Consider the following 10,779-nt stretch of genomic DNA (forward strand, 5'->3'; position numbering starts at 1 on the left):
ATAGCATTTGCTAAAGAGAGTTTTCACTAATTAGCTCTATGGATTCATGCCCAGCACATGGATGTGCTGCGTTTCCTTGGGAAGGCGACTGGCACATATGTGCCACATGTGTGGTTGTATGTGTGCATTCATGTGTGTGTTGCTTATAACCTGTTTCTCCTGAAAGTGTCTGAACTTGTATTTTTGAGCTTATATTATGCTAAAGCTATCTGAAAGATGAGTGTCAGATGTTTGGACAGGGGCGCAATTTCAGTGCTTGCCCTAGGCACTATTTTTCCTAGATACGCCTCTGCTGGGGGTGCACATAAAACCAGGTACTGGAGTGCCTTCAGTTAAGGCAACTAGAGATTAAGAAAGAAGCAGCCCTTGCCGGGCTCACCTTATCTCTTCACAGCCAAGCATCCACAAGGTGTAAGTGTGTGACACTTTAGGTTCTAGGAGTGTCTAGAGGAAGCTGTCCAGAGGACTACGGCCTTCATTTGAGGGTGGATGCTGGGTCATATCTGGAGCCCAGCATCAGCAGTTGCAGAGAGAGTAACACACCAGGGGCTCCATAAACCTTGTGCCTGCATGGAACTACAAAAAAAAGAGGGAGGTTGTCGAGAACTTGGCAGCCTATAGAGTATGGCTGGAGGGCTGCATTTGGCCTGGAGGATCACAAGTTGTGCAGGCTTGCTGTAAACCAGGCCTGCTCAACTTAGGCCCCCCAGCTGTTTTTGGACTACAACTCCCATAATTCTCAGCCACAGCAGCCAATAGCCAGGAATTATGGGAATTGTAGGCCAACATCTGCAGGAGGGCCGAAGTTGAGCAGGCCTGCTGTAAATGTATGTTTGTTTTTGCAAGAAGAGCTATGCCAAAATCACCCTGGCTCTTAAAAGAAAAACCCAGCTGCATACATATCATATCCTTCTTAATACAATCAAGGTAAAATTGAAATATTCTGTCACAAACCAGACAGGCAAACAGAATATTCAGGGCCAAACTAGACATCACATTAAGCCTTCATTAGCACTAATGGTCTCAATAGTTTTTCCCCTTTAAAAAAAATAGCAGCCATAGGAAGGGGAGGATCCGGACTGGGACCACAGTAAGGGACCACAGGGGTGACTTTGCCCCACTGCTGCACCAATCTGGATCAGATAGTTATTAAAGGAAACTTATTTCCTTCTCAAATAGGAGCTGTGGGGTGGGGGAGGAATCCAGATTGGAACCATGGTGGGCACAAAGAATAAAGGCTGCCCTCCTCTGCATCTGGTCCTGATCAGGAACCCCACTTACAGCTGCTTTTTTGAAAAAAGAATAGTGAAGCCAGTCAACATGAATGACAGGCTTACTGTAATGTTTAGTTTGGTCCTCCGCCTGCTGTCTAGGTTGGCCTTGGAACACTTGACAATCTAGGTGGGTTCCTTGTGCAGCCTCAGAATGGGCCTGGTTGAATGCTACTTAATTAATGACCACAGCAATAGTTCTAACAGCACATCTGACAGGGAGTAATATGAAATTGTTGTCCTCTGCTCCCAAGTGAAGAGAGATTTAAAAGCACAGCCTAAGGGGAAGCCTGTAACAGGAAGGCCTCTGAACCCTGTGTCAGCTTGAAATCTGATGCTGTCATTTTTCTCTTGAGTAGCAATTACTGGCAGAGGCTCATTCAAGGCTCGTGGGAGCTACTGGAAGGCTTCTTTTGGCCTATGCAATAATGATATGGCATACAATATTTATATGTCATCTTGTATCTCTCTCTTTCTCCAATGACCTCATGTGGCATACATGAGGGCATTTTATTCTCAGAACAAACCTAAGAGTATTTCCTCATGATCACCCAGGAAGCTTCATGGCTGAGCAAAAATCTGAACATGGGTTTCTCATATCTTAACCCAGTACTCTTCACTCTTCCTCCATCATTCATTCATTTATTCATTCATTTATCAATCATATTTTTATACCACCTGATATGTATATCTCTAGGCAGTGTACAAAATCTAAAACAATATTTAAAAGCCACAGATTAAAATCCACTAAGCACAATCAAACATCATGCATATCACAGTGCAATCATTCTTATGGATGCATAACCATAGGTTTCTGCAGGTGTGGGAGGCAAGTGGGTGGGGAGTTGCCCTCCCCTTGAATTCTGAATTTACTAAAAATATTTTTGATGTATAGAAATTTGGGAATCTTATACCCAACCCACCCCCCCAACCCCCACTGATTAGCAGGAGACCTACAGAAATCTCTGAGACCATTCCTTGGGTCATTCCAGATGTCAATTGTATGCATAATGTGAGAAGCTTGAGCACAAGTTCCAAGTGCAAGTTTACCACTCTCCACACACCCACACAGGCTTTACTCTCAGCAGTCTCTGGTGAACACGTCTCACCGGTCTTCTCTTCACCCACAAGAACTGCCTAACTATTAAGATCATCCTCAGAAGTTCAGCTTCAGAATTGATGTGGAGTGACCTAGGATAGGGTTTTTCTTCTGTAGCATCCCAGCTTTGGAATGGTCTCCCCCAAAGAGACTTGCTTGGCATTGATTCTGACATCTTCTCAATGCCAGGCAATTTTTTATTTTTATTTTTTGCCTAGGCCTTTTAGCCTTTTCAAATATTTATTCTGTGGTTTCACTGAGACTCTTCACTTGTCTGCTTGTTTTACATAATTGTACTGATGTGATTATTATTGCTTTTTAATTCCTGTAAGCTACTCTGGAGGCTAGTAAGTGATGATAATAATAAATTCAAACATATTCATACAACTATTGCTAAAAACCTCTGTTTACATTAGTGGTGTTTGCATGAGATACTACACTTATCCTAGTCAAAGGAATTAATTTGTTCAGCCGATTGAACTCAGAGTCAACAATAACGATCTGTTCTTGTCTGTATTGCTATACAGACATTGTATATCCTATTGCATCATGGGAATTGTTAGATTGTCACCACCACCACCACGGCAATTGGATGTTACTCTCTTATTATTTGTGGATCACCATACAGAATACTGGATAGATAGTATTCAAAGAAAGTTAGTTAACTAAGAATTAGTCAAAAATGACTTGTCCCATTGATTCACTTTCTTTGGAAACAATCCACTATCTGCTGTTTTGGCAGCCATGAATAACATATTATTTAAAATCAAATAAGGTGTGTGTGTTTTTTAAGTGTACAGCACAGTTCAGCCCTAAGGTCAGGATTTGTAACTCTATTCCCTTGTCTCACCTCTCTTCATAACAACAACCCTGACACTCTTTTGTCCATTTTACAGGTGGCCAGCTGAGGTTAAGAGGTACTAATTTGTCCAAGGCATCCCACAGGAATCCAAGAGTGTGCTGATATTTAAAGGGAGGTTCCTGGACCACTGGAGCCTTAATGTCTTCATTCACAAACATCTTGAATGGAAGAGTTGTTGGATATTTTGATGGAAAGTTAGAAAGAACTGCTTTTGCAGGATGAAAATAAAGATGAATATATATATATATATATATATATATATATATATATATATATATATATATATAAAGCTTAGTCCCAGGAACTCAACATCCTTGAAAAGAGCCAAATGTAAAATGTAAGAGGGTGCCTTTGGGTAAATAAGAAACAAAGACTACAAAGCACCTTTGTCAGCCCTATTTCGAGGAAGATATAATTTGCAAGCAGCTCGAGCCAGAGAGGCAGTATTTGTGTGCTCAGACAACATCCAGAGGTGATGAGTTTCCAGCAAGGATGGAATAGAGATGTGAGGAGTAAATAATCAAACAGAAGAGGAAAAGGCGTGTCTATGGTAGCCTGATTGACATCTGCATGACCCTGAGATTTCACATACCCTTATGAAAAATTGAAAAGCTATGAACACTGGAAGAAAAAAGCTTCAGGTTTTGAGACTTTCGGGAGAAGCACCCTACTCCCTCCCAGTCGATTTTAAACAGAAGACAGATTTTTAAAACATAAATAGGGAATGAAAAACAAATTCTCTTTCAATATACATACTCTTCCTGCCTTCGGTAGGAACTGCAAACTGGCATCTCTTATACCATCTGGAGTATTCCTGACATGGCTTGTTTGCTTGAAATGCAAAGCTCACTGCAGGCAGAAGAGTTTATGCAGCCATTTCCCATCTCTGACTAAGGATTAACATGGTGAAACAAGGTACAAAAGCGAGGACACAACATGTTACAATGCAATACGATGAAATGATAATTTTGACAAACAGTAATTCCACAGCATCTCAGGTGGAAACAAGATTTGCATAAATCCCATTATGATTTTGGTCTGTGGTTTTGATTGTACTTAATGCTGTGCTTTACGGTGCTATAAATTGAATTATTACTATTCTGCAGTAGCAAGTCAGGGAAATCTTATGGAGCCAGGTGCATCCAATTCCCTTCAGGCAGTTATTTTCATTGATCCTGGGTTTATTCCTGAACTCTTTCCAAATTCCCAGACAAATTTGAGCTGGTAAACCCCAATTTATTTCTTTTTCAGTTCCAGAGTAAAGATAACATGAATCAGACTGTGGTCTGCTCTCCAACATTTCACAGATGACATAAGAACAATCTTGTAATTACTCTGTTCTCATACCAAAGGTCACTGCACAAAACCTCCCAAGGTTTTGTGTCCCAAGAATGTGTCCCAAGAATCCTTGCACTGACTACACAAATGGCACCCGTGCATACGCAGATGACATGTCCATGCTGGAGCCGCGCAGTGATTCTTGGGATGAGAACCACCCCAGCAGGGAGCTGCATGGGGCAGTGGAAAGCAGGTAAGGGCCTGCTCTCCTCTTTCTTACAGCTCCCGGTCACTGCTTCCAAACTGTACTCGAACTGCGGTTCGTGCACATCCCTAAGGATAAGGTTGCACTAGAATGTAAGGCAGCCTGTGTATGAGTAGTAAGATCCTGCTCGGAACTTGAACAAAAGCTTTGAACACCTCGCAGGTTTTTTGCCATGGAATGCCCTAATTCAAAAGCCAAGAGGGAGTTTATTCCTAAAAGAGATAGTGATTTACCAGGGATAGTTACCAGAAAATAGAGACTGTCCCTGATAAATAGGGACATGGAGCTTGTGCCATGGGCAAAAGGGGAATTATGCATTTATACTGCTGAAGCTAACAGTCCATCCTGTGAGTTGCCTAGATGTGATTCCACTTGGGAATCATATACAGTCATCCCTCACCAACGACTAGGATTCTGTTCTGGCAAAACCTTGCCATTGGCAAATTCGCAGTTGGCAAGGCATTAAAGTCCATGGGAAACAGGGGGTTAGGGGAACCACGACCACAAAAAGACCTAAAAATAAAGGGGGGAAATACAAAATAAATGCTAAAAACATCACAAAAAAGCCTGTAACATCACCAAGAGTCACCAAGAAGAATGAGCAGATCAAACCTCTGAACCCCCCCCCCAAAAAAATAGCTGGAAAGGTCACCACCCCATCACTAAAAAACCTTGCTAACTGTGGATACTCAGGTCATAGTTGGCAAAGCCTGTCACAATTTCCTATTTGCATATACTCAAAACCACAGTTGGTAACTGTGGTTGGCAAGGGATGACTGTATACACCTTTGGAAGAAGAGCAGGATATAAATGTAGTTCAATGAATGGAATTTCCCAAGTTTTTATGTTCGAACCAAACCACACAGTACTGCCCAGGCTCAGGTTTTCAGAAATCCATTTCCCACAGCACAGGAAATGAGAACTGCCATCTCTTATCCCCAGATACAGCCTTTTAAATTTCATGATCCACCATCTCTCCCTCACCTGCTGTGGCAGGTGAATCTCACGGAGGACAGGATCAGATGACCAGAATGTGGGGGGGAATGAGTTTCAAGAACAGTGGCTACCTTCTAGAAGTCTCACTATGAGGCGCTTCCCATGATCCATGGGAGCCATCTGGGGAGGGTTTGCTGGGAGAGCGGGCTTAGCCCACACCCCCCGCAGATGAGCGGTCAGTCTGCTCTGGGTGGCCACAGCAGCTGCCCACACGACTGCCGGCTCCGTCACGGAGCCGGTGGGGGCTGGGGAGTTCAGGGGCAGAGCCCCGCAGAAGTTCCAGCATGCCCTGCGCAAGTGCGCAGGGCATGCTGGAGAGACCCCCGAGCCGGAAGGATGCTTTTCAGCCTCCCAGTCAGGGGTCTACTCGTGAGCTGCCGCATTGTGGAGCTGCAGCAACTCAAGATTGCAAAAACTGGGTTTGCGGAGTGCTGGCTCCGCAAAGCCCGTTTAAGCACCAGGCTACTTATGCGGGTGATCCGCTTAAGAACCACCGGGCTCGCAGCCGAGCCCGGTGGTTCTCACAATGGTAGAAAATGGGGCTAGCAGAGGCTAACCCCATTTTCTACCATCGTGTGAATAGCCTCTGTATTAGGAGATTTAAAGATCTGGGTCCAGGATAAGAGGCAGCAAGCATTATTTTTGTGGATTCCCTCAGTGCCCCACCATTGCCTCTCTTCTCTTTGCCTCTCCTCTCTTTCATAATACAAGAGAGCTATGTTTAAGCAGTGGCGGAAGGAGGCCAGTGGCAGCCTGGGTTCAGCCTCCCCAGCCCCAGCGTCAGATGTCAGCATCTGACATCAGATGCAGGGGGTTAAGGTTAGCCACACCCTCTGTGTCTGACGTCAGACACAGGGGGCATAGTTTCGCTTGCGCAGCCCCATTGGCGAACTAAACCACAGCCCCCGCATCTGGCATCAGACACAGGGGGAGTGGCTCGGGCACGAGGCGTGGCCCCTGAGGGGCGGCAGCCCAGGTTCTTTGAACCCGTTCGTGCAACGGTGGCTCAACCCCTGTGTTTGGGCATTTAAGCCACTGCATTTCTTGACAAAATTCACAGAAGCGGTCACTGGGAAAGGAACAGGATATCTAACAGCAGGAGTAATAAAAGCAAGGTGCAACAAGATACCTGCAGAACAGTAAGCTCCAGATAATGGAAGAATGTGAATCAAGCCACCCACAAGCTACAGGAGACATGGGGCATTGGTTTCTTATAGCATTATGTACATCACAGATGGAAACCGGTTTAATATCATTTCTTCACCTAAGGGAACCCTGGGCATCATAGTAAAGTGAAAGTGGAGAACAGTTCTTGAATTATGAGGAAGAGGTAGAACAGGCTTTAATGAGCTCCTCAAGCCCCACCTCTGACTCCAATTTTACCCAAATTAGGGATGCTCTGTAGCCTTCAAATGCAGTACTTAAGGGGCCCTCATAAAAGGTAGGGAGCTAGGGATCTGAGGGGAAAGGGTGTTTAATAGAGAAGCATCATCATCAAACTACAATTCCCAGGATTCTGTGGGCAAAACCATTACTATTAAACCAATATAAAATGGATGTGAATGTGTAGTGTAGTGTAAATAAGGACTTAAAAACACAATAAAATCTTTGAAGCATGGTATTCACTTCATTATGCAAGCTTATATTTCAGGGCTGTGCTATATTAAACCATTGAGCTCACATCAGTATCTAGCCTCATTTGTTCCTCATGGCAAAGTGGTGAAATATATGCAATGTAATTGGGTGAAAATACTCAGTGTAATTATTTTACCTGGAGAGGTATCACATGTTGCTGACAGTCTCTAACTAGTTTTCTTTTGTGCATGCTGATGAAGCGCCTTAATAAATAAATTGCCATCCAAGGGACTGATTTGGAATCAGAAAGTTAAAAAGAAAAGGATTTTATTTTCCCTCTAGGCATTTTTAGGAGAACTACTGATAAATGAGAAACTGAGCACATCTCATAGGATGAATTGTACGTGTGTGGGAAGCAAACATTCAAATGTTCTCAAAATAACATATTTTGAGGAGAGGGAAGCATAGGCCCATTATAAAACTTGAGACAAACTACACAGCATCAATTAGAAAGCAAAAAGGAGATACCTTTCTTAAGACCAGTCTTCATTAGGATGAATTAATAGATCATAAAGAAGCAACCAAGCTTTTAAGTTCAACAAAACTCTCCTATAAGGAAGCAGCAAACTCAGGTAAACCACCCTGAGCCATTTTTTGAAGGACGGTATAGAAATCGAATGAATGAATGAATGAATGAATGAAATGAAGGGAGGCCACTGTCAGAACAAAGCAGCCACAACAAAGGAGTCAAGACCAATGCAGTAGGGGGAAAGGCCTCAGAGGTATTAATTAAGCCATTTTCAAGACACTTCTGCTTCCTATGGTAGTGGGCCGGGGAAAGATTGCATTAGCCCTGGTAGAAGCCCTTCTGGGCTGTTTCCAGGGCTAAAGATAAAAGGATCAGGGAACACTGACCACCTCCATTCTCCAAATTGTTGCTCCTTTTTAAAAAGGGGGGATAAAAATCAAATAAACATATCTCCTCCTATACTGGCACACCATATGAGGGCAGTTTGTCGGGGTGGGGAGGGGGTGCAGATTTCCAACTTGCAAAACCAGCTCTAATACTAACCTGGTCGTCTTCACTACCCTCATCTCCAATGGTATGGAATCTTCACTGCCAACGAAGAAACATGTTATCATGCAGGGATCTGCAAATGGCAGATTTCCTGAATTTCCTTTGACAAATCCTATTTCAATCATTGTAATAAATGAGCACATACACAAAGTCAGAAATAAGCCTGGAACTCAGTCAATACACACTGTAGGAGAGACTGAGGGAGATCATAATCACCTCTACCAATGACAGAGAGTGTAACTCCTCACCTCCCCCAACCCCCGTCCCCTCCCCCCCCGTGTGTAGTACTTGGTTGAGACTGGTGGGTGTGGTCAAGTAGCTGTTCTGTGCGTATACAGAGGGAGATAATAGATGTCTGATAAATGAGAAGTTGAACCAGCCCTAACCATTTGCCTGGGGCTGTAATTCTTGAGTTTTTCTTTAGGACCTTTATGGAAAGCTGCACATAAATTGCTTGAAAACAGAAAAGCCAGATCAAGCCAGGAATTCAAGTTGGACAGTTGTTTTACTTTTGCATCTGCTGCTGGAGTCATTATACTTTCAGCCTGCAAAACGTTTGCTAACAATTGCTCTTGCAATTTGGGGGAAAGACTTAAAGCAGGGGTAGAGATTGTAATTGGTGTTTTTTGCTTCACATAACTGCAACTTACTAATCCCACTGGTACTTCTTGAGCACAATTATTTGCATCTTCCCAGAGAAAGGCTGTCACTTCTTCATCTTCAGGAATTACTTTCTACTTGCCATGCAGCCATTGCTGCCAACAATCCTTCCCTATTTTCCAAACAACACTGGGAATCTGGAATTCACATCGTAACATTTCATTTTCCATCCTTTGCATCTTATTAATTGCACCATACATTTCTGCAGCCTTCATTTTTGCATTGCCAGGGTTTGGATCGCTAAAAAAAACCCAAATCTGTGCAAATCAAAACCTAACTTTTAGCACACATCCATTGGAACGAATTATACACCTGCAAATTCACTTCAGGCCCTGCTTAGTTGGGTGCCACTTTTGTAATGTGGGTTCTGAAGGGCCCAACAGCAATGGAATTTGCAAGAGAGCATTAAAGGTAAAAAAGAGATTCATTACCAGAAACTTTTAACATTTCTCACACATCTCTTTCCCACTCCCCGCTTTTGTCTTTAAAAAATCGAATGTTCAACTGATCCAGTCCACTTTGGGAAGAAGGAAAGTAAACCAACAGTCTTGAACTCCTGGCTTGATCAACCTCTTCTGTTTTCAAGCACTTTACTTGCAGTTTTCCTTGAAAACACAGAAGCTCTTCTAACAGAGCCAGTGGGAGCTGTGAGGATCGGGAGCCACGTGGCCCCTGAAAGGTCCAGAATGCCCTGCGCAAGTGCCAAGCCAGAGGGTCTGCTCGTCTGCACCCCAAGCCAGGGGGTCTGCTCGTGTGTCGCTGTGTGCCACGGCAACAACCGAGCAAAGGAATGAGGTTAACGGAGCACTCACTCCCAGAGGCGTATCTAGGGAAAATAGCGCCTAGGGCAAGCATTGAAATTGCGCCCCCATCCAAACATCTGACACCCATCTTTCAGATAACTTTACCATAATATCAGCGGAAAAATACAAGTCTGAAGGTCACATACAAGTCACATATCTGAATATGTGTACAGTGACATATTATATTAATTTTTTTTAAATTACCTGTAGCCCCTTCAGGGGTCTTCCTAAAGGCTGTGGGGGGTCTGCAGAGGTTCCCCCTCCCCCCTGCTGACCTCTAGGGCCTCACAGGGACCATTTAAACATGTACGGTGGCCATTAAAAATTTTTTTTTTTTTTAAAGGCAGCTGAAAACAAAATGGCCACTGCACATGCTCAAATGGCCTCTGTGAGGCCTGGTATGGCCTAGGGCCTCACAGAGGCCATTTGAGCATGCACAGTGGCCATTTTGTTTTCAGCAGCCTTTAAAAAAAAAAATTAAGAAATGGTGCCCCCCTTCAAGTGGTGCCTGGGACATGTGCCCTGCCTGCCGCATCCTAGATACGCCCCTGCTCACTCCATTAACCTCATTTAAGGGGAGGGTGTTCTAGGTGGGCTAGCTGCCTTTGGAGCACCGGGCTCACCTGCGAGCCCGGTGGTTCCCACAATCTACAGAAAATGGACTAAGCTCCCTTAGCCCATTTTCTGTCAATCGTGGAAATAGCCTCAAAGTTTCCACAAGACAAACTCAAGAATTACAGTCCTAAGTAAGGGGTTAGGGTTGGCTCAACTTCTATCTCATGCATGCATCCATCCATCCATTTTCTTCTTCTGGGTATACGCACAGCAGTGTAGTTTGTGGGTGGGGCATGCTTACAAAAGCATTCTTGCCTGCTAGAGCAATGTGAATTCT

The 10,779-nt window shown here is 43.8% G+C and overlaps 1 long non-coding RNA gene across 1 annotated transcript in view; it reads right to left on the reverse strand.

Moving 5' to 3' along the window:
* LOC128342743 (uncharacterized) overlaps positions 1–8,635 on the reverse strand; it is a 38,674-nt gene extending 30,039 nt beyond the window's left edge. Inside the window, exons 1-2 of the long non-coding RNA XR_008315146.1 lie at positions 8,419–8,635; positions 3,989–4,122 (exon numbers count right to left, since the gene is read on the reverse strand). This is a non-coding gene — a long non-coding RNA (uncharacterized LOC128342743). The remainder of the gene's footprint in view (positions 1–3,988; positions 4,123–8,418) is intronic.
* Positions 8,636–10,779: the final 2,144 nt, after the last annotated feature.

This window comes from Hemicordylus capensis, chromosome 2, assembly GCF_027244095.1.
Source record: "Hemicordylus capensis ecotype Gifberg chromosome 2, rHemCap1.1.pri, whole genome shotgun sequence".
Classification (NCBI taxonomy): Eukaryota; Metazoa; Chordata; class Lepidosauria; order Squamata; family Cordylidae; genus Hemicordylus; species Hemicordylus capensis.